Source organism: Drosophila takahashii, unplaced genomic scaffold (genome assembly GCF_030179915.1).
Source record: "Drosophila takahashii strain IR98-3 E-12201 unplaced genomic scaffold, DtakHiC1v2 scaffold_28, whole genome shotgun sequence".
NCBI lineage: Eukaryota > Metazoa > Arthropoda > Insecta > Diptera > Drosophilidae > Drosophila > Drosophila takahashii.
Window position 1 is genome coordinate 1 of NW_027221707.1, and position 26,057 is coordinate 26,057.

The 26,057-nt window shown below is 32.7% G+C and overlaps 6 non-coding genes across 6 annotated transcripts; all 6 read left to right on the forward strand.

Moving 5' to 3' along the window:
• Positions 1-3,736: 3,736 nt before the first annotated feature.
• Positions 3,737-5,728, forward strand: LOC138914540 (small subunit ribosomal RNA). The gene has a single exon (XR_011420384.1). It is a non-coding gene; the product is annotated as a small subunit ribosomal RNA (ribosomal RNA).
• A 623-nt stretch (positions 5,729-6,351) lies between these two features.
• On the forward strand, positions 6,352-6,530 carry LOC138914534 (5.8S ribosomal RNA). The gene has a single exon (XR_011420378.1). It is a non-coding gene; the product is annotated as a 5.8S ribosomal RNA (ribosomal RNA).
• A 397-nt stretch (positions 6,531-6,927) lies between these two features.
• LOC138914560 (large subunit ribosomal RNA) lies at positions 6,928-10,881 on the forward strand. The gene has a single exon (XR_011420404.1). It is a non-coding gene; the product is annotated as a large subunit ribosomal RNA (ribosomal RNA).
• A 5,439-nt stretch (positions 10,882-16,320) lies between these two features.
• On the forward strand, positions 16,321-18,315 carry LOC138914541 (small subunit ribosomal RNA). The gene has a single exon (XR_011420385.1). It is a non-coding gene; the product is annotated as a small subunit ribosomal RNA (ribosomal RNA).
• A 623-nt stretch (positions 18,316-18,938) lies between these two features.
• Positions 18,939-19,117, forward strand: LOC138914545 (5.8S ribosomal RNA). Its single transcript, XR_011420389.1, has one exon. It is a non-coding gene; the product is annotated as a 5.8S ribosomal RNA (ribosomal RNA).
• A 398-nt stretch (positions 19,118-19,515) lies between these two features.
• LOC138914551 (large subunit ribosomal RNA) lies at positions 19,516-23,472 on the forward strand. The gene has a single exon (XR_011420395.1). It is a non-coding gene; the product is annotated as a large subunit ribosomal RNA (ribosomal RNA).
• Positions 23,473-26,057: the final 2,585 nt, after the last annotated feature.

A 26,057-nucleotide genomic window follows, 5' to 3' on the forward strand; every position in this document is an offset into this window, starting at 1 on the left:
GTATTGTTCAAATTTATGTTTATTCATATTATTTTGGGCAATGCTATATATAAAATGATATCTTATACATATAATTCAATTATAGCGATATGGAAATAAACCATATTATATGTATAAAGAAAAAAAATGTATAATAAAATATACATGACATACAAATATGGCTAGTTTATGGATATGCCGTATTCATTATATGGATACGGCATATAGATTATATAAATATGACCAAAAATATTTTATATTGATATGGCAAATAAAGAATTCTGAATATGGAAATAAATAAGTTATATTGATATGGAAGAAAATATGAGTCATATAGATATGTTGGCATCAGTACGAAATATGCCCAATTTACATACACCGGGGCCGCAGTACGAAAAATACCCAATATTTAGACGTCGTGGCCAAAACATATATAGGGAGGCAGTGCTCGCCGACCGGCCGTATTGTTCAAAATTTATGTTTATCATATTATTTTGGCAATGCTATATATAAATGATATCTTATACATAATAATTCAATTATAGCGATATGGAAATACCATATTATATGTATAAAGAAAAAAATGTATAATAAAATATACATTGACATACAAATATGGCTAGTTGTATGGATATGCCGTATTCATTATATGGATACGGCATATAGATTATATAAATATGACCAAAAAATATTTTATATTGATATGGCAAATAAAGAAATTACTTGAATATGGAAATAAAAGAAGTTATATTGATATGGAAGAAAATAATGAGTCATATAGATATGTTGGCATCAGTACGAAATATGCCCAATTTACATACACCGGGGCCGCAGTACGAAAATACCCAATATTTAGACGTCGTGGCCAAAAACATATATAGGGAGGCAGTGCTCGCCGACCGGCCGTATTGTTCAAAATTTATGTTTATCATATTATTTTGGCAATGCTATATATAAATGATATCTTATACATATAATTCAATTATAGAGATATGGAAATACAATATTATATGTATAAAGAAAAAAATGTATAATAAAATATACATTGACATACAAATATGGCTAGTTGTATGGATATGCCGTATTCATTATATGGATACGGCATATAGATTATATAAATATGACCAAAAAATATTTTATATTGATATTGCAAATAAAGAAATTACTTGAATATGGAAATAAAAGAATTTATATTGATATGGAAGAAAATAATGAGTCATATAGATATGTTGTCATCAGTACGAAATATGCCCAATTTACATACACCTGGGCCGCAGTACGAAAAATACCCAATATTTAGACGTCGTGGCCAAAAACATATATAGGGAGGCAGTGCTCGCCGACCGGCCGTATTGTTCAAAATTTATGTTTATCATATTATTTTGGCAATGCTATATATAAATGATATCTTATACATATAATTCAATTATAGCGATATGGAAATACCATATTATATGTATAAAGAAAAAAATGTATAATAAAATATACATTGACATACAAATATGGCTAGTTGTATGGATATGCCGTATTCATTATATGGATACGGCATATAGATTATATAAATATGACCAAAAATATTTTATATTGATATGGCAAATAAAGAAATTACTTGAATATGGAAATAAAAGAAGTTATATTGATATGGAAGAAAATAATGAGTCATATAGATATGTTGGCATCAGTACGAAATATGCCCAATTTACATACACCGGGGCCGCAGTACGAAAAATACCCAATATTTAGACGTCGTGGCCAAAAACATATATAGGGAGGCAGTGCTCGCCGACCGGCCGTATTGTTCAAAATTTATGTTTATCATATTATTTTGGCAATGCTATATATAAATGATATCTTATACATATAATTCAATTATAGCGATATGGAAATACCATATTATATGTATAAAGAAAAAAAAATGTATAAGAAAATATACATTGACATACAAATATGGCTAGTTGTATGGATATGCCGTATTCATTATATGGATACGGCATATAGATTATATAAATATGACCAAAAATATTTTATATTGATATGGCAAATAAAGAAATTACTTGAATATGGAAATAAAAAGAAGTTATATTGATATGGAAGAAAATAATGAGTCATATAGATATGTTGGCATCAGTACGAAATATGCCCAATTTACATACACCGGGCCGCAGTACGAAAAATACCCAATATTTAGACGTCGTGGCCAAAACATATATAGGGAGGCAGTGCTCGCCGACCGGCCGTATTGTTCAAAATTTATGTTTATCATATTATTTTGGCAATGCTATATATAAATGATATCTTATACATATAATTCAATTATAGCGATATGGAAATACCATATTATATGTATAAAGAAAAAAAAATGTATAAAAAATATACATTGACATACAAATATGGCTAGTTGTATGGATATGCCGTATTCATTATATGGATACGGCATATAGATTATATGGATATGACCAAAAATAATTCATAAAGAAATTATATGAATATGGCAGAAATAATTGGTTATATTAATATGATCAAATAATACTTTATATAAAAAAGTGAATATCTTTGGTTGGGTGGCAAAGAGAATTAAATATGCCCGATATATAGACGTCGTGGCCAAAAACTACTATAGGGTGAAGTGCTTGTCTGTTGGTCTATATATATACATATAATATTTTATGCGTACACATTATTATTATAGATAGTTAATATCTATCGTATGGGTGGCAAACGGAATTAAATAATTTCGATATTTAGACGTCGTGGCCAAAAACTACTATAGGATGGTCAGTGGTTGTCCACCAATTAATTATTGAACAAACCATATGAATATCATATGCTGTTGTCAATATAATGTATATCAATAATAATAAAAAATAAGGATGGTACAGTAAGTAGTCCATCTACTATTGAACAAAATATATTATAATATATACTTTTGTTATCAATAGAACAACATATATTAAAATCAAAATATTATCCGTATAAATTTGTTTCTTAAATGAAATTAAGACTTGGCTACGCGGTTAATATTATAACCCATGATAATAAGGTGAAACAGAGGTCAAGTTTCTATTATATATAGAATAACAAATTGTTTCCGACTTTTATCGTTAATCTTTGGTGGCAGGTATATATGATAATTTATATTAAATTATTATATCCCCTGTCGTTTGGGCACAGAGTATCGCTTGCCGGTACAATGTGTTTACAAAAAGCATTATAATAAAATATAATTGCAATATTAGTGATCAAAATAATTTCATATGCGCTCGGTTTTATATCATATATTACCAGAGAGTTATATGGAAAAGATAAATTTAAATTTATCATCAAAATGCAAATGATTTAACTCAATATTTATATTGGTTAAACAAAAATTGTACATGTGTGGATACAATAATTATGTATGTTGAACAAAATGATATTTTAGAATGAAATATGTATATATAATATAATAAAAACTTATAGAAAGAACAATATATATTGAAAATTGTGTTATAAAAAAGTTGTACTTTTTCTTTAACATCAATTATAAACTTGTTATATTAGTGGCGAAACAAGTAAAAATTAAAGAACGTATACGAATGCCATATAAAAATGGCCGTATTCGAATTAAAATAGAATTATTTCACAAAGCAAAAAAAAAATATTGAATTAAAATCAATATTTAAGAAAAACCGAACATATAAAATGGAAATAAAATCTATTATATTTATATTACTAATTTCTATTCAAAAAATATGAATGAAATATGAACGAAAACATTATTCTGGTTGATCCTGCCAGTAGTTATATGCTTGTCTCAAAGATTAAGCCATGCATGTCTAAGTACACACGAATTAAAAGTGAAACCGCAAAAGGCTCATTATATCAGTTATGGTTCCTTAGATCGTTAACAGTTACTTGGATAACTGTGGTAATTCTAGAGCTAATACATGCAATTAAAACATGAACCTTATGGGACATGTGCTTTTATTAGGCTAAAACCAAGCGATCGCAAGATCGTTATATTGGTTGAACTCTAGATAACATGCAGATCGTATGGTCTTGTACCGACGACAGATCTTTCAAATGTCTGCCCTATCAACTTTTGATGGTAGTATCTAGGACTACCATGGTTGCAACGGGTAACGGGGAATCAGGGTTCGATTCCGGAGAGGGAGCCTGAGAAACGGCTACCACATCTAAGGAAGGCAGCAGGCGCGTAAATTACCCACTCCCAGCTCGGGGAGGTAGTGACGAAAAATAACAATACAGGACTCATATCCGAGGCCTGTAATTGGAATGAGTACACTTTAAATCCTTTAACAAGGACCAATTGGAGGGCAAGTCTGGTGCCAGCAGCCGCGGTAATTCCAGCTCCAATAGCGTATATTAAAGTTGTTGCGGTTAAAACGTTCGTAGTTGAACTTGTGCTTCATACGGGTAGTACAACTTACAATTGTGGTTAGTACTATACCTTTATGTATGTAAGCGTATTACCGGTGGAGTTCTTATATGTGTTTAAATACTTGTATTTTTTCATATGTTCCTCCTATTTAAAAACCTGCATTAGTGCTCTTAAACGAGTGTTATTGTGGGCCGGTACAATTACTTTGAACAAATTAGAGTGCTTAAAGCAGGCTTCAAATGCCTGAATATTCTGTGCATGGGATAATGAAATAAGACCTCTGTTCTGCTTTCATTGGTTTTCAGATCAAGAGGTAATGATTAATAGAAGCAGTTTGGGGCATTAGTATTACGACGCGAGAGGTGAAATTCTTGGACCGTCGTAAGACTAACTTAAGCGAAAGCATTTGCCAAAGATGTTTTCATTAATCAAGAACGAAAGTTAGAGGTTCGAAGGCGATCAGATACCGCCCTAGTTCTAACCATAAACGATGCCAGCTAGCAATTGGGTGTAGCTACTTTTATGGCTCTCTCAGTCGCTTCCCGGGAAACCAAAGCTTTTGGGCTCCGGGGGAAGTATGGTTGCAAAGCTGAAACTTAAAGGAATTGACGGAAGGGCACCACCAGGAGTGGAGCCTGCGGCTTAATTTGACTCAACACGGGAAACTTACCAGGTCCGAACATAAGTGTGTAAGACAGATTGATAGCTCTTTCTCGAATCTATGGGTGGTGGTGCATGGCCGTTCTTAGTTCGTGGAGTGATTTGTCTGGTTAATTCCGATAACGAACGAGACTCAAATATATTAAATAGATATCTTCAGGATTATGGTGTTGAAGCTTATATAGCCTTCATTCATGGTGGCAGTAAAATGTTTATTGTGTTTGAATGTGTTTATATAAGTGGAGCCGTACCTGTTGGTTTGTCCCATTATAAGGACACTAGCTTCTTAAATGGACAAATTGCGTCTAGCAATAATGAGATTGAGCAATAACAGGTCTGTGATGCCCTTAGATGTCCTGGGCTGCACGCGCGCTACAATGAAAGTATCAACGTGTATTTCCTAGACCGAGAGGTCCGGGTAAACCGCTGAACCACTTTCATGCTTGGGATTGTGAACTGAAACTGTTCACATGAACTTGGAATTCCCAGTAAGTGTGAGTCATTAACTCGCATTGATTACGTCCCTGCCCTTTGTACACACCGCCCGTCGCTACTACCGATTGAATTATTTAGTGAGGTCTCCGGACGTGATCACTGTGACGCCTTGTGTGTTACGGTTGTTTCGCAAAAGTTGACCGAACTTGATTATTTAGAGGAAGTAAAAGTCGTAACAAGGTTTCCGTAGGTGAACCTGCGGAAGGATCATTATTGTATAATATCCTTACCGTTAATAAAAAAATTTGTTAATACAAATTTAATACAAATTACCAATATATATATATATATACATAATAATTATAATAATAATTATACCAAAAATATGATCTTAAAAGTAAAAGATCAAATAAATTTCGAACAAGCAAATCGAAATATTGTAATAATATAATATTATTACAAATAAATTAAATAGAAACAAACATAAAATTCGAACAAGCAAATCGAATTATTAATATAATAAAATATATTTTATATATTTATTATAAACTTTTGTGTGTATATGGACCATAATATACACGCGTTGCGAGATGTATTGGCCAACTAATTTGATGATGATCATACATTGGATAATGCAACAACCTAAAATATACAATGTTGTACCTGGTTTCAGGTTAATGTTTTATATAAAATTATCAATATATATTAACAAACAAATGCCATTACAAATAATACTTTGATATATATTGTTTATATAAAACTAAGACATTTCGCAGCATTTATTTTAGGTATATAAATACATTTATTGAAGGAATTGATATATGCCAGTAAAATGGTGTATTTTTAATTTCTTTCAATAAAAACATATTTGACCAAATTTAAAACCAATATTATAAAACTCTAAGCGGTGGATCACTCGGCTCATGGGTCGATGAAGAACGCAGCAAACTGTGCGTCATCGTGTGAACTGCAGGACACATGAACATCGACATTTTGAACGCATATCGCAGTCCATGCTGTTATGTACTTTAATTAATTTTATAGTGCTGCTTGGACTACATATGGTTGAGGGTTGTAAGACTATGCTAATTAAGTTGTTTATACAAATTTTATAATAAAATTTTATAAGCATATGGTATATATTGGATAAAAATAATTTAATTATTTTATTCATAATATTAACAAATATATGAAAAACATTATCTCACAATAGTAATTAAACTTTGAGAAAAACGAAGAGGAATATTTTCTTTTTCAATCAAATAATACTGAGAAATGTCTAGCATAAAATATTATCTAGAATTGTCTCTTATTAATGATTTGAAATATGAAAAACGTTGACAATATTATTATTCTTCGTTAATTCGTTACAAATAAATGCCATTAATATATATATACGTCAGCTTTAAACGAATTTAATAAAATGTTTTATCATTATATATAAAGAATTAATTGCAAATAAAAGTTATATACAACCTCAACTCATATGGGACTACCCCCTGAATTTAAGCATATTAATTAGGGGAGGAAAAGAAACTAACAAGGATTTTCTTAGTAGCGGCGAGCGAAAAGAAATCAGTTCAGCACTAAGTCACTTTGTCTATATGGCAAATGTGAGATGCAGTGTATGGAGCGTCAATATTCTAGTATGAGAAATTAACGATTTAAGTCCTTCTTAAATGAGGCCATTTACCCATAGAGGGTGCCAGGCCCGTATAACGTTAATGATTACTAGATGATGTTTCCAAAGAGTCGTGTTGCTTGATAGTGCAGCACTAAGTGGGTGGTAAACTCCATCTAAAACTAAATATAACCATGAGACCGATAGTAAACAAGTACCGTGAGGGAAAGTTGAAAAGAACTCTGAATAGAGAGTTAAACAGTACGTGAAACTGCTTAGAGGTTAAGCCCGATGAACCTGAATATCCGTTATGGAAAATTCATCATTAAAATTGTAATATTTAAACAATATTATGATAATAGTGTGCATTTTTTCCATATAAGGACATTGTAATCTATTAGCATACCAAATTTATCATAAAATATAACTTATAGTTTATTCAAATTAAATTGCTTGCATTTTAACACAGAATAAATGTTATTAATTTGATAAAGTGCTGATAGATTTATATGAATACAGTGCGTTAATTTTTCGGAATTATATAATGGCATGATTATCATTGATTTTTGTGTTTATTATATGCACTTGTAGGATTAACAATGCGAAAGATTCAGGATACCTTCGGGACCCGTCTTGAAACACGGACCAAGGAGTCTAACATATGTGCAAGTTATTGGGATATAAACCTAATAGCGTAATTAACTTGACTAATAATGGGATTAGTTTTTTAACTATTTATAGCTAATTAACACAATCCCGGGGCGTTCTATATAGTTATGTATAATGATATTTATATTATTTATGCCTCTAACTGGAACGTACCTTGAGCATATATGCTGTGACCCGAAAGATGGTGAACTATACTTGATCAGGTTGAAGTCAGGGGAAACCCTGATGGAAGACCGAAACAGTTCTGACGTGCAAATCGATTGTCAGAATTGAGTATAGGGGCGAAAGACCAATCGAACCATCTAGTAGCTGGTTCCTTCCGAAGTTTCCCTCAGGATAGCTGGTGCATTTTAATATTATATAAAATAATCTTATCTGGTAAAGCGAATGATTAGAGGCCTTAGGGTCGAAACGATCTTAACCTATTCTCAAACTTTAAATGGGTAAGAACCTTAACTTTCTTGATATGAAGTTTAAGGTTATGATATAATGTGCCCAGTGGGCCACTTTTGGTAAGCAGAACTGGCGCTGTGGGATGAACCAAACGTAATGTTACGGTGCCCAAATTAACAACTCATGCAGATACCATGAAAGGCGTTGGTTGCTTAAAACAGCAGGACGGTGATCATGGAAGTCGAAATCCGCTAAGGAGTGTGTAACAACTCACCTGCCGAAGCAACTAGCCCTTAAAATGGATGGCGCTTAAGTTGTATACCTATACATTACCGCTAAAGTAGATGATTTATATTACTTGTGATATAAATTTTGAAACTTTAGTGAGTAGGAAGGTACAATGGTATGCGTAGAAGTGTTTGGCGTAAGCCTGCATGGAGCTGCCATTGGTACAGATCTTGGTGGTAGTAGCAAATAATCGAATGAGACCTTGGAGGACTGAAGTGGAGAAGGGTTTCGTGTGAACAGTGGTTGATCACGAGTTAGTCGGTCCTAAGTTCAAGGCGAAAGCCGAAAATTTTCAAGTAAAACCAAAAACGCAATATATACAAATCAAGCTAATATAATATACTTGAATAATTTTGAACGAAAGGGAATACGGTTCCAATTCCGTAACCTGTTGAGTATCCGTTTGTTATTAAATATGGGCCTCGTGCTCATCCTGGCAACAGGAACGACCATAAAGAAGCCGTCGAGAGATATCGGAAGAGTTTTCTTTTCTGTTTTATAGCCGTACTACCATGGAAGTCTTTCGCAGAGAGATATGGTAGATGGGCTAGAAGAGCATGACATATACTGTTGTGTCGATATTTTCTCCTCGGACCTTGAAAATTTATGGTGGGGACACGCAAACTTCTCAACAGGCCGTACCAATATCCGCAGCTGGTCTCCAAGGTGAAGAGTCTCTAGTCGATAGAATAATGTAGGTAAGGGAAGTCGGCAAATTAGATCCGTAACTTCGGGATAAGGATTGGCTCTGAAGATTGAGATAGTCGGGCTTGATTGGGAAACAATAACATGGTTTATGTGCTCGTTCTGGGTAAATAGAGTTTCTAGCATTTATGTTAGTTACTTGTTCCCCGGATAGTTAGTTACGTAGCCAATTGTGGAACTTTCTTGCTAAAATTTTTAAGAATACTAATTGGGTCAAACCAATTAGTTCTTATTAATTATAACGATTATCAATTAACAATCAATTCAGAACTGGCACGGACTTGGGGAATCCGACTGTCTAATTAAAACAAAGCATTGTGATGGCCCTAGCGGGTGTTGACACAATGTGATTTCTGCCCAGTGCTCTGAATGTCAAAGTGAAATTCAAGTAAGCGCGGGTCAACGGCGGGAGTAACTATGACTCTCTTAAGGTAGCCAAATGCCTCGTCATCTAATTAGTGACGCGCATGAATGGATTAACGAGATTCCTACTGTCCCTATCTACTATCTAGCGAAACCACAGCCAAGGGAACGGGCTTGGAATAATTAGCGGGGAAAGAAGACCCTTTTGAGCTTGACTCTAATCTGGCAGTGTAAGGAGACATAAGAGGTGTAGAATAAGTGGGAGATATTAGACTTCGGTTTGGTATCGTCAATGAAATACCACTACTCTTATTGTTTCCTTACTTACTTGATTAAATGGAACGTGTATCATTTCCTAGCCATTATACGGATATATTTATTATATCTTATGGTATTGGGTTTTGATGCAAGCTTCTTGATCAAAGTATCACGAGTTTGTTATATAATCGCAAACAAATTCTTTAATAAAACGGTGCATTTATGTATTTTTGATTTGAAAATTTGGTATAACTCCAATTACTCAGGTATGATCCAATTCAAGGACATTGCCAGGTAGGGAGTTTGACTGGGGCGGTACATCTCTCAAATAATAACGGAGGTGTCCCAAGGCCAGCTCAGTGCGGACAGAAACCACACATAGAGCAAAAGGGCAAATGCTGACTTGATCTCGGTGTTCAGTACACACAGGGACAGCAAAAGCTCGGCCTATCGATCCTTTTGGTTTAAAGAGTTTTTAACAAGAGGTGTCAGAAAAGTTACCATAGGGATAACTGGCTTGTGGCGGCCAAGCGTTCATAGCGACGTCGCTTTTTGATCCTTCGATGTCGGCTCTTCCTATCATTGTGAAGCAAAATTCACCAAGCGTTGGATTGTTCACCCATGCAAGGGAACGTGAGCTGGGTTTAGACCGTCGTGAGACAGGTTAGTTTTACCCTACTAATGACAAAACGTTGTTGCGACAGCATTCCTGCGTAGTACGAGAGGAACCGCAGGTACGGACCAATGGCACAATACTTGTTCGAGCGAACAGTGGTATGACGCTACGTCCGTTGGATTATGCCTGAACGCCTCTAAGGTCGTATCCGTGCTGGACTGCAATGATAAATAAGGGGCAATTTGCATTGTATGGCTTCTAAACCATTTAAAGTTTATAATTTACTTTATAAACGACAATGGATGTGATGCCAATGTAATTTGTAACATAGTAAATTGGGAGGATCTTCGATCACCTGATGCCGCGCTAGTTACATATAAAAGCATTATTTAATACAATGACAAAGCCTAGAATCAATTGTAAACGACTTTTGTAACAGGCAAGGTGTTGTAAGTGGTTGAGCAGCTGCCATACTGCGATCCACTGAAGCTTATCCTTTGCTTGATGATTCGATAATAAACATAAATTTAATTGTGTTTATTTTGTTTGGCTTTTTTAAGTCAGAATATATATATATATATATAAAATATATATATATAAAATAATAATTATATTTAAATAAATTTTATTTAAATATATTTAACAATGGTAGCCATATGTATCGTCATCCTATTAGTGACGCGTATAAAAATATTCTAAGTCCGAACATGCAAATAAGAGACATATGCAAGTATATGTACTTCTTAAGGTAGCCAACTGAATCGTCATCCTATTAGTGACGTGTATACAAATATTCTAAGTCCGAACATACAAGTAAGAGACATATGCAAGTATATGTACCTCTTAAGGTAGCCAACTGAATCGTCATCCTATTAGTGACGTGTATACAAATATTCTAAGTCCGAACATACAAATAAGAGACATATGCAAGTATATGTACCTCTTAAGGTAGCCAACTGAATCGTCATCCTATTAGTGACGCGTATAAAAATATTCTAAGTCCGAACATGCAAATAAGAGACATATGCAAGTATATGTACCTCTTAAGGTAGCCAACTGAATCGTCATCCTATTAGTGACGTGTATAAAAATATTCTAAGTCCGAACATACAAGTAAGAGACATATGCAAGTATATGTACCTCTTAAGGTAGCCAACTGAATCGTCATCCTATTAGTGACGTGTATAAAAATATTCTAAGTCCGAACATGCAAGTAAGAGACATATGCAAGTCAATGTTCCTCTTAAAATAGATGATTGAATCGTCATCCTATTAGTGACGTGTATAAAAATATTCCAAGTCCAAACATGAGTTATATGGATATGAAAATAATATTAAGTTCTAGTATGGATATGAAAAAAATGAGTTATATGGATATGGGAAAAATAACAAGTTCTAGTATGGATATGAAAAAAATGAGTTATGTGGATATGGGAAAAATAATAATTTCTAGTATGGATATGAAAAAAAAATGAGTTATATGGATATGGAAAAGAATACAGAGTTCTAGTATGGATATGGAAAAATGAGTTATATGAATATGGGAAAAATGATAAGTTCTAGTATGGATATGAAAAAATATTGAGTTATATGGATATTAAAGAAATAATAAGTTCTAGTATGGATATGGAATAAAATGAGTTATATAGATATGGCAAAAAATTTAATGTTCTAGTATGGATATGAAAAAAATTAGTTATATGAATATGGGAAAATTTATAAGTTCTAGTATGGATATGGGAAAAATAATAAGTTCTAGTATGGATATAAAAAAATATTGAGTTATATGGATATTAAAGAAATAATAAGTTCTAGTATGGATATGGAAAAAAATTAGTTATATTGATATGCTAAATAATGAGTTATATGCATATGGGAAAAATACTAAGTTGTAGTATGGATATGGGAAGAATACTGAGTTCTAGTATGGATATGGGAAAAATAATCAGTTCTAGTATGGATATGAAAAAATATTGAGTTTTATGGATATTGAAGAGATAATAAGCTCTAGTATGGATATGGAAAAAATTAATTATATTGTAATAGTAAATAATAAGTTATATGGATATAGGAAGAAAATTAGGTTCTAGTATGGATATGAAAAAAATTAGTTCTATGGATATGGGAAAAATAAAAAGTTCTGGTATGGATATGGAAAAATATTAAGTTATATGGATATTTAAGAAATAATAAGTTCTAGTATGGATATGGAATAAAATGAGTTGTAGAGATATGGCAAAAATATAATGTTCTAGTATGGATATGAAAAAAATTAGTTATATGAATATGGGAAAATTTATAAGTTCTAGTATGGATATGGGAAAAAGAATAAGTTCTAGTATGGATATGAAAAAATATTGAGTTATATGAATATTAAAGAAATAATAAGTTCTAGTATGAATATGGAAAAATATTATTTATCTTGATATGGTAAATAATGATTTATATGGATATGGGATAAATACTAAATTCTAGTGTGGATATGGATAATTATATAGATATAGAACAAAAAATAAGTATATGGATATGGTGGCATCAGTACGAAATATGCCCAATTTACATACACCGGAGCCGCAGTACGATAAATACCCAATATTTAGACGTCGTGGCCAAAAACATATATAGGGAGGCAGTGCTCGCCGACCGGCCGTATTGTTCAAAATTTATGTTTTTCATATTATTTTGGCAATGCTATATATAAATGATATCTTATACATATAATTCAATTATAGTGATATGGAAATACCATATTATATGTATAAAGAAAAAAATGTATAATAAAATATACATTGACATACAAATATGGCTAGTTGTATGGATATGCCGTATTCATTATATGGATACGGTATATAGATTATATAAATATGACCAAAAAATATTTTATATTGATATGGCAAATAAAGAAATTACTCGAATATGGAAATAAAAGAAGTTATATTGATATGGAAGAAAATAATGAGTCATATAGATATGTTGGCATCAGTACGAAATATGCCCAATTTACATACACCGGGGCCGCAGTACGAAAAATACCCAATATTTAGACGTCGTGGCCAAAAACATATATAGGGAGGCAGTGCTCGCCGACCGGCCGTATTGTTCAAAATTTATGTTTATCATATTATTTTGGCAATGCTATATATAAATGATATCTTATACATATAATTCAATTATAGCGATATGGAAATACCATATTATATGTATAAAGAAAAAAATGTATAATAAAATATACATTGACATACAAATATGGCTAGTTGTATGGATATGCCGTATTCATTATATGGATACGGCATATAGATTATATAAATATGACCAAAAAATATTTTATATTGATATGGCAAATAAAGAAATTACTTGAATATGGAAATAAAAGAAGTTATATTGATATGGAAGAAAATAATGAGTCATATAGATATGTTGGCATCAGTACGAAATATGCCCAATTTACATACACCGGGGCCGCAGTACGAAAAATACCCAATATTTAGACGTCGTGGCCAAAAACATATATAGGGAGGCAGTGCTCGCCGACCGGCCGTATTGTTCAAAATTTATGTTTATCATATTATTTTGGCAATGCTATATATAAATGATATCTTATACATATAATTCAATTATAGCGATATGGAAATACCATATTATATGTATAAAGAAAAAAAATGTATAATAAAATATACATTGACATACAAATATGGCTAGTTGTATGGATATGCCGTATTCATTATATGGATACGGCATATAGATTATATAAATATGACCAAAAAATATTTTATATTGATATGGCAAATAAAGAAATTACTTGAATATGGAAATAAAAGAAGTTATATTGATATGGAAGAAAATAATGAGTCATATAGATATGTTGGCATCAGTACGAAATATGCCCAATTTACATACACCGGGGCCGCAGTACGAAAAATACCCAATATTTAGACGTCGTGGCCAAAAACATATATAGGGAGGCAGTGCTCGCCGACCGGCCGTATTGTTCAAAATTTATGTTTATCATATTATTTTGGCAATGCTATATATAAATGATATCTTATACATATAATTCAATTATAGCGATATGGAAATACCATATTATATGTATAAAGAAAAAAAATGTATAATAAAATATACATTGACATACAAATATGGCTAGTTGTATGGATATGCCGTATTCATTATATGGATACGGCATATAGATTATATAAATATGACCAAAAAATATTTTATATTGATATGGCAAATAAAGAAATTACTTGAATATGGAAATAAAAGAAGTTATATTGATATGGAAGAAAATAATGAGTCATATAGATATGTTGGCATCAGTACGAAATATGCCCAATTTACATACACCGGGGCCGCAGTACGAAAAATACCCAATATTTAGACGTCGTGGCCAAAAACATATATAGGGAGGCAGTGCTCGCCGACCGGCCGTATTGTTCAAAATTTATGTTTATCATATTATTTTGGCAATGCTATATATAAATGATATCTTATACATATAATTCAATTATAGCGATATGGAAATACCATATTATATGTATAAAGAAAAAAAATGTATAATAAAATATACATTGACATACAAATATGGCTAGTTGTATGGATATGCCGTATTCATTATATGGATACGGCATATAGATTATATGGATATGACCAAAAAATAATTCATAAAGAAATTATATGAATATGGCAGAAATAATTGGTTATATTAATATGATCAAATAATACTTTATATAAAAAAGTGAATATCTTTGGTTGGGTGGCAAAGAGAATTAAATATGCCCGATATATAGACGTCGTGGCCAAAAACTACTATAGGGTGAAGTGCTTGTCTGTTGGTCTATATATATACATATAATATTTTATGCGTACACATTATTATTATAGATAGTTAATATCTATCGTATGGGTGGCAAACGGAATTAAATAATTTCGATATTTAGACGTCGTGGCCAAAAACTACTATAGGATGGTCAGTGGTTGTCCACCAATTAATTATTGAACAAACCATATGAATATCATATGCTGTTGTCAATATAATGTATATCAATAATAATAAAAAATAAGGATGGTACAGTAAGTAGTCCATCTACTATTGAACAAAATATATTATAATATATACTTTTGTTATCAATAGAACAACATATATTAAAATCAAAATATTATCCGTATAAATTTGTTTCTTAAATGAAATTAAGACTTGGCTACGCGGTTAATATTATAAACCCATGATAATAAAGTGAAACAGAGGTCAAGTTTCTATTATATATAGAATAACAAATTGTTTCCGACTTTTATCGTTAATCTTTGGTGGCAGGTATATATGATAATTTATATTAAATTATTATATCCCCTGTCGTTTGGGCACAGAGTATCGCTTGCCGGTACAATGTGTTTACAAAAAGCATTATAATAAAATATAATTGCAATATTAGTGATCAAAATAATTTCATATGCGCTCGGTTTTATATCATATATTACCAGAGAGTTATATGGAAAAGATAAATTTTAAATTTATCATCAAAATGCAAATGATTTAACTCAATATTTATATTGGTTAAACAAAAATTGTACATGTGTGGATACAATAATTATGTATGTTGAACAAAAATGATATTTTAGAATGAAATATGTATATATAATATAATAAAAACTTATAGAAAGAACAATATATATTGAAAATTGTGTTATAAAAAAGTTGTACTTTTTCTTTAACATCAATTATAAACTTGTTATATTAGTGGCGAAACAAGTAAAAATTAAAGAACGTATACGAATGCCATATAAAAATGGCCGTATTCGAATTAAAATAGAATTATTTCACAAAGCAAAAAAAAAATATTGAATTAAAATCAATATTTAAGAAAAACCGAACATATAAAATGGAAATAAAATCTATTATATTTATATTACTAATTTCTATTCAAAAAATATGAATGAAATATGAACGAAAACATTATTCTGGTTGATCCTGCCAGTAGTTATATGCTTGTCTCAAAGATTAAGCCATGCATGTCTAAGTACACACGAATTAAAAGTGAAACCGCAAAAGGCTCATTATATCAGTTATGGTTCCTTAGATCGTTAACAGTTACTTGGATAACTGTGGTAATTCTAGAGCTAATACATGCAATTAAAACATGAACCTTATGGGACATGTGCTTTTATTAGGCTAAAACCAAGCGATCGCAAGATCGTTATATTGGTTGAACTCTAGATAACATGCAGATCGTATGGTCTTGTACCGACGACAGATCTTTCAAATGTCTGCCCTATCAACTTTTGATGGTAGTATCTAGGACTACCATGGTTGCAACGGGTAACGGGGAATCAGGGTTCGATTCCGGAGAGGGAGCCTGAGAAACGGCTACCACATCTAAGGAAGGCAGCAGGCGCGTAAATTACCCACTCCCAGCTCGGGGAGGTAGTGACGAAAAATAACAATACAGGACTCATATCCGAGGCCCTGTAATTGGAATGAGTACACTTTAAATCCTTTAACAAGGACCAATTGGAGGGCAAGTCTGGTGCCAGCAGCCGCGGTAATTCCAGCTCCAATAGCGTATATTAAAGTTGTTGCGGTTAAAACGTTCGTAGTTGAACTTGTGCTTCATACGGGTAGTACAACTTACAATTGTGGTTAGTACTATACCTTTATGTATGTAAGCGTATTACCGGTGGAGTTCTTATATGTGTTTAAATACTTGTATTTTTTCATATGTTCCTCCTATTTAAAAACCTGCATTAGTGCTCTTAAACGAGTGTTATTGTGGGCCGGTACAATTACTTTGAACAAATTAGAGTGCTTAAAGCAGGCTTCAAATGCCTGAATATTCTGTGCATGGGATAATGAAATAAGACCTCTGTTCTGCTTTCATTGGTTTTCAGATCAAGAGGTAATGATTAATAGAAGCAGTTTGGGGGCATTAGTATTACGACGCGAGAGGTGAAATTCTTGGACCGTCGTAAGACTAACTTAAGCGAAAGCATTTGCCAAAGATGTTTTCATTAATCAAGAACGAAAGTTAGAGGTTCGAAGGCGATCAGATACCGCCCTAGTTCTAACCATAAACGATGCCAGCTAGCAATTGGGTGTAGCTACTTTTATGGCTCTCTCAGTCGCTTCCCGGGAAACCAAAGCTTTTGGGCTCCGGGGGAAGTATGGTTGCAAAGCTGAAACTTAAAGGAATTGACGGAAGGGCACCACCAGGAGTGGAGCCTGCGGCTTAATTTGACTCAACACGGGAAAACTTACCAGGTCCGAACATAAGTGTGTAAGACAGATTGATAGCTCTTTCTCGAATCTATGGGTGGTGGTGCATGGCCGTTCTTAGTTCGTGGAGTGATTTGTCTGGTTAATTCCGATAACGAACGAGACTCAAATATATTAAATAGATATCTTCAGGATTATGGTGTTGAAGCTTATATAGCCTTCATTCATGGTGGCAGTAAAATGTTTATTGTGTTTGAATGTGTTTATATAAGTGGAGCCGTACCTGTTGGTTTGTCCCATTATAAGGACACTAGCTTCTTAAATGGACAAATTGCGTCTAGCAATAATGAGATTGAGCAATAACAGGTCTGTGATGCCCTTAGATGTCCTGGGCTGCACGCGCGCTACAATGAAAGTATCAACGTGTATTTCCTAGACCGAGAGGTCCGGGTAAACCGCTGAACCACTTTCATGCTTGGGATTGTGAACTGAAACTGTTCACATGAACTTGGAATTCCCAGTAAGTGTGAGTCATTAACTCGCATTGATTACGTCCCTGCCCTTTGTACACACCGCCCGTCGCTACTACCGATTGAATTATTTAGTGAGGTCTCCGGACGTGATCACTGTGACGCCTTGTGTGTTACGGTTGTTTCGCAAAAGTTGACCGAACTTGATTATTTAGAGGAAGTAAAAGTCGTAACAAGGTTTCCGTAGGTGAACCTGCGGAAGGATCATTATTGTATAATATCCTTACCGTTAATAAAAAAATTTGTTAATACAAATTTAATACAAATTACCAATATATATATATATATACATAATAATTATAATAATAATTATACCAAAAATATGATCTTAAAAGTAAAAGATCAAATAAATTTCGAACAAGCAAATCGAAATATTGTAATAATATAATATTATTACAAATAAATTAAATAGAAACAAACATAAAATTCGAACAAGCAAATCGAATTATTAATATAATAAAATATATTTTATATATTTATTATAAACTTTTGTGTGTATATGGACCATAATATACACGCGTTGCGAGATGTATTGGCCAACTAATTTGATGATGATCATACATTGGATAATGCAACAACCTAAAATATACAATGTTGTACCTGGTTTCAGGTTAATGTTTTATATAAAATTATCAATATATATTAACAAACAAATGCCATTACAAATAATACTTTGATATATATTGTTTATATAAAACTAAGACATTTCGCAGCATTTATTTTAGGTATATAAATACATTTATTGAAGGAATTGATATATGCCAGTAAAATGGTGTATTTTTAATTTCTTTCAATAAAAACATATTTGACCAAATTTAAAACCAATATTATAAAACTCTAAGCGGTGGATCACTCGGCTCATGGGTCGATGAAGAACGCAGCAAACTGTGCGTCATCGTGTGAACTGCAGGACACATGAACATCGACATTTTGAACGCATATCGCAGTCCATGCTGTTATGTACTTTAATTAATTTTATAGTGCTGCTTGGACTACATATGGTTGAGGGTTGTAAGACTATGCTAATTAAGTTGTTTATACAAATTTTATAATAAAATTTTATAAGCATATGGTATATTATTGGATAAAAATAATTTAATTATTTTATTCATAATATTAACAAATATATGAAAAACATTATCTCACAATAGTAATTAAACTTTGAGAAAAACGAAGAGGAATATTTTCTTTTTCAATCAAATAATACTGAGAAATGTCTAGCATAAAATATTATCTAGAATTGTCTCTTATTAATGATTTGAAATATGAAAAACGTTGACAATATTATTATTCTTCGTTAATTCGTTACAAATAAATGCCATTAATATATATATACGTCAGCTTTAAACGAATTTAATAAAATGTTTTATCATTATATATAAAGAATTAATTGCAAATAAAAGTTATATACAACCTCAACTCATATGGGACTACCCCCTGAATTTAAGCATATTAATTAGGGGAGGAAAAGAAACTAACAAGGATTTTCTTAGTAGCGGCGAGCGAAAAGAAATCAGTTCAGCACTAAGTCACTTTGTCTATATGGCAAATGTGAGATGCAGTGTATGGAGCGTCAATATTCTAGTATGAGAAATTAACGATTTAAGTCCTTCTTAAATGAGGCCATTTACCCATAGAGGGTGCCAGGCCCGTATAACGTTAATGATTACTAGATGATGTTTCCAAAGAGTCGTGTTGCTTGATAGTGCAGCACTAAGTGGGTGGTAAACTCCATCTAAAACTAAATATAACCATGAGACCGATAGTAAACAAGTACCGTGAGGGAAAGTTGAAAAGAACTCTGAATAGAGAGTTAAACAGTACGTGAAACTGCTTAGAGGTTAAGCCCGATGAACCTGAATATCCGTTATGGAAAATTCATCATTAAAATTGTAATATTTAAACAATATTATGATAATAGTGTGCATTTTTTCCATATAAGGACATTGTAATCTATTAGCATACCAAATTTATCATAAAATATAACTTATAGTTTATTCAAATTAAATTGCTTGCATTTTAACACAGAATAAATGTTATTAATTTGATAAAGTGCTGATAGATTTATATGAATACAGTGCGTTAATTTTTCGGAATTATATAATGGCATGATTATCATTGATTTTTGTGTTTATTATATGCACTTGTAGGATTAACAATGCGAAAGATTCAGGATACCTTCGGGACCCGTCTTGAAACACGGACCAAGGAGTCTAACATATGTGCAAGTTATTGGGATATAAACCTAATAGCGTAATTAACTTGACTAATAATGGGATTAGTTTTTTAACTATTTATAGCTAATTAACACAATCCCGGGGCGTTCTATATAGTTATGTATAATGATATTTATATTATTTATGCCTCTAACTGGAACGTACCTTGAGCATATATGCTGTGACCCGAAAGATGGTGAACTATACTTGATCAGGTTGAAGTCAGGGGAAACCCTGATGGAAGACCGAAACAGTTCTGACGTGCAAATCGATTGTCAGAATTGAGTATAGGGGCGAAAGACCAATCGAACCATCTAGTAGCTGGTTCCTTCCGAAGTTTCCCTCAGGATAGCTGGTGCATTTTAATATTATATAAAATAATCTTATCTGGTAAAGCGAATGATTAGAGGCCTTAGGGTCGAAACGATCTTAACCTATTCTCAAACTTTAAATGGGTAAGAACCTTAACTTTCTTGATATGAAGTTTAAGGTTATGATATAATGTGCCCAGTGGGCCACTTTTGGTAAGCAGAACTGGCGCTGTGGGATGAACCAAACGTAATGTTACGGTGCCCAAATTAACAACTCATGCAGATACCATGAAAGGCGTTGGTTGCTTAAAACAGCAGGACGGTGATCATGGAAGTCGAAATCCGCTAAGGAGTGTGTAACAACTCACCTGCCGAAGCAACTAGCCCTTAAAATGGATGGCGCTTAAGTTGTATACCTATACATTACCGCTAAAGTAGATGATTTATATTACTTGTGATATAAATTTTGAAACTTTAGTGAGTAGGAAGGTACAATGGTATGCGTAGAAGTGTTTGGCGTAAGCCTGCATGGAGCTGCCATTGGTACAGATCTTGGTGGTAGTAGCAAATAATCGAATGAGACCTTGGAGGACTGAAGTGGAGAAGGGTTTCGTGTGAACAGTGGTTGATCACGAGTTAGTCGGTCCTAAGTTCAAGGCGAAAGCCGAAAATTTTCAAGTAAAACCAAAAACGCAATATATACAAATCAAGCTAATATAATATACTTGAATAATTTTGAACGAAAGGGAATACGGTTCCAATTCCGTAACCTGTTGAGTATCCGTTTGTTATTAAATATGGGCCTCGTGCTCATCCTGGCAACAGGAACGACCATAAAGAAGCCGTCGAGAGATATCGGAAGAGTTTTCTTTTCTGTTTTATAGCCGTACTACCATGGAAGTCTTTCGCAGAGAGATATGGTAGATGGGCTAGAAGAGCATGACATATACTGTTGTGTCGATATTTTCTCCTCGGACCTTGAAAATTTATGGTGGGGACACGCAAACTTCTCAACAGGCCGTACCAATATCCGCAGCTGGTCTCCAAGGTGAAGAGTCTCTAGTCGATAGAATAATGTAGGTAAGGGAAGTCGGCAAATTAGATCCGTAACTTCGGGATAAGGATTGGCTCTGAAGATTGAGATAGTCGGGCTTGATTGGGAAACAATAACATGGTTTATGTGCTCGTTCTGGGTAAATAGAGTTTCTAGCATTTATGTTAGTTACTTGTTCCCCGGATAGTTAGTTACGTAGCCAATTGTGGAACTTTCTTGCTAAAATTTTTAAGAATACTAATTGGGTCAAACCAATTAGTTCTTATTAATTATAACGATTATCAATTAACAATCAATTCAGAACTGGCACGGACTTGGGGAATCCGACTGTCTAATTAAAACAAAGCATTGTGATGGCCCTAGCGGGTGTTGACACAATGTGATTTCTGCCCAGTGCTCTGAATGTCAAAGTGAAGAAATTCAAGTAAGCGCGGGTCAACGGCGGGAGTAACTATGACTCTCTTAAGGTAGCCAAATGCCTCGTCATCTAATTAGTGACGCGCATGAATGGATTAACGAGATTCCTACTGTCCCTATCTACTATCTAGCGAAACCACAGCCAAGGGAACGGGCTTGGAATAATTAGCGGGGAAAGAAGACCCTTTTGAGCTTGACTCTAATCTGGCAGTGTAAGGAGACATAAGAGGTGTAGAATAAGTGGGAGATATTAGACTTCGGTTTGGTATCGTCAATGAAATACCACTACTCTTATTGTTTCCTTACTTACTTGATTAAATGGAACGTGTATCATTTCCTAGCCATTATACGGATATATTTATTATATCTTATGGTATTGGGTTTTGATGCAAGCTTCTTGATCAAAGTATCACGAGTTTGTTATATAATCGCAAACAAATTCTTTAATAAAACGGTGCATTTATGTATTTTTGATTTGAAAATTTGGTATAACTCCAATTACTCAGGTATGATCCAATTCAAGGACATTGCCAGGTAGGGAGTTTGACTGGGGCGGTACATCTCTCAAATAATAACGGAGGTGTCCCAAGGCCAGCTCAGTGCGGACAGAAACCACACATAGAGCAAAAGGGCAAATGCTGACTTGATCTCGGTGTTCAGTACACACAGGGACAGCAAAAGCTCGGCCTATCGATCCTTTTGGTTTAAAGAGTTTTTAACAAGAGGTGTCAGAAAAGTTACCATAGGGATAACTGGCTTGTGGCGGCCAAGCGTTCATAGCGACGTCGCTTTTTGATCCTTCGATGTCGGCTCTTCCTATCATTGTGAAGCAAAATTCACCAAGCGTTGGATTGTTCACCCATGCAAGGGAACGTGAGCTGGGTTTAGACCGTCGTGAGACAGGTTAGTTTTACCCTACTAATGACAAAACGTTGTTGCGACAGCATTCCTGCGTAGTACGAGAGGAACCGCAGGTACGGACCAATGGCACAATACTTGTTCGAGCGAACAGTGGTATGACGCTACGTCCGTTGGATTATGCCTGAACGCCTCTAAGGTCGTATCCGTGCTGGACTGCAATGATAAATAAGGGGCAATTTGCATTGTATGGCTTCTAAACCATTTAAAGTTTATAATTTACTTTATAAACGACAATGGATGTGATGCCAATGTAATTTGTAACATAGTAAATTGGGAGGATCTTCGATCACCTGATGCCGCGCTAGTTACATATAAAAGCATTATTTAATACAATGACAAAGCCTAGAATCAATTGTAAACGACTTTTGTAACAGGCAAGGTGTTGTAAGTGGTTGAGCAGCTGCCATACTGCGATCCACTGAAGCTTATCCTTTGCTTGATGATTCGATAATAAACATAAATTTAATTGTGTTTATTTTGTTTGGCTTTTTTAAGTCAGAATATATATATATATAAAATATATATATATAAAATAATAATTATATTTAAATAAATTTTATTTAAATATATTTAACAATGGTAGCCATATGTATCGTCATCCTATTAGTGACGCGTATAAAAATATTCTAAGTCCGAACATGCAAATAAGAGACATATGCAAGTATATGTACTTCTTAAGGTAGCCAACTGAATCGTCATCCTATTAGTGACGTGTATACAAATATTCTAAGTCCGAACATACAAGTAAGAGACATATGCAAGTATATGTACCTCTTAAGGTAGCCAACTGAATCGTCATCCTATTAGTGACGTGTATAAAAATATTCTAAGTCCGAACATACAAGTAAGAGACATATGCAAGTATATGTACCTCTTAAGGTAGCCAACTGAATCGTCATCCTATTAGTGACGTGTATAAAAATATTCTAAGTCCGAACATACAAGTAAGAGACATATGCAAGTATATGTACCTCTTAAGGTAGCCAACTGAATCGTCATCCTATTAGTGACGCGTATAAAAATATTCTAAGTCCGAACATGCAAATAAGAGACATATGCAAGTATATGTACCTCTTAAGGTAGCCAACTGAATCGTCATCCTATTAGTGACGTGTATAAAAATATTCTAAGTCCGAACATACAAGTAAGAGACATATGCAAGTATATGTACCTCTTAAGGTAGCCAACTGAATCGTCATCCTATTAGTGACGTGTATAAAAATATTCTAAGTCCGAACATACAAGTAAGAGACATATGCAAGTATATGTACCTCTTAAGGTAGAAAACTGAATCGTCATCCTATTAGTGACGTGTATAAAAATATTCCAAGTCCAAACATGAGTTATATGGATATGAAAATAATATTAAGTTCTAGTATGGATATGAAAAAAATGAGTTATATGGATATGGGAAAAATAACAAGTTCTAGTATGGATATGAAAAAAATGAGTTATGTGGATATGGGAAAAATAATAAGTTCTAGTATGGATATGAAAAAAAAATGAGTTATATGGATATGGAAAAGAATACAGAGTTCTAGTATGGATATGGAAAAATGAGTTATATGAATATGGGAAAAATGATAAGTTCTAGTATGGATATGAAAAAATATTGAGTTATATGGATATTAAAGAAATAATAAGTTCTAGTATGGATATGGAATAAAATGAGTTATATAGATATGGCAAAAAATTTAATGTTCTAGTATGGATATGAAAAAAATTAGTTATATGAATATGGGAAAATTTATAAGTTCTAGTATGGATATGGGAAAAATAATAAGTTCTAGTATGGATATAAAAAAATATTGAGTTATATGGATATTAAAGAAATAATAAGTTCTAGTATGGATATGGAAAAAAATTAGTTATATTGATATGCTAAATAATGAGTTATATGCATATGGGAAAAATACTAAGTTGTAGTATGGATATGGGAAGAATACTGAGTTCTAGTATGGATATGGGAAAAATAATCAGTTCTAGTATGGATATGAAAAAATATTGAGTTTTATGGATATTGAAGAGATAATAAGCTCTAGTATGGATATGGAAAAAATTAATTATATTGTAATAGTAAATAATAAGTTATATGGATATAGGAAGAAAATTAGGTTCTAGTATGGATATGAAAAAAATTAGTTCTATGGATATGGGAAAAATAAAAAGTTCTGGTATGGATATGGAAAAATATTAAGTTATATGGATATTAAGAAATAATAAGTTCTAGTATGGATATGGAATAAAATGAGTTATATAGATATGGCAAAAATATAATGTTCTAGTATGGATATGAAAAAAATTAGTTATATGAATATGGGAAAATTTATAAGTTCTAGTATGGATATGGGAAAAAGAATAAGTTCTAGTATGGATATGAAAAAATATTGAGTTATATGAATATTAAAGAAATAATAAGTTCTAGTATGAATATGGAAAAATATTATTTATATTGATATGGTAAATAATGATTTATATGGATATGGGATTCTAGTGTGGATATACGAGTTATATGGATATTAAAGTTCTATGGATATGGTAGGTTATATATGGAAAAAAATAATTATATAGATATAGAACAAAAAATAAGTTATATGGATATGGTGGCATCAGTACGAAATATGCCCAATTTACATACACCGGAGCCGCAGTACGATAAATACCCAATATTTAGACGTCGTGGCCAAAAACATATATAGGGAGGCAGTGCTCGCCGACCGGCCGTATTGTTCAAAATTTATGTTTTTCATATTATTTTGGCAATGCTATATATAAATGATATCTTATACATATAATTCAATTATAGCGATATGGAAATACCATATTATATGTATAAAGAAAAAAAATGTATAATAAAATATACATTGACATACAAATATGGCTAGTTGTATGGATATGCCGTATTCATTATATGGATACGGCATATAGATTATATAAATATGACCAAAAAATATTTTATATTGATATGGCAAATAAAGAAATTACTTGAATATGGAAATAAAAGAAGTTATATTGATATGGAAGAAAATAATG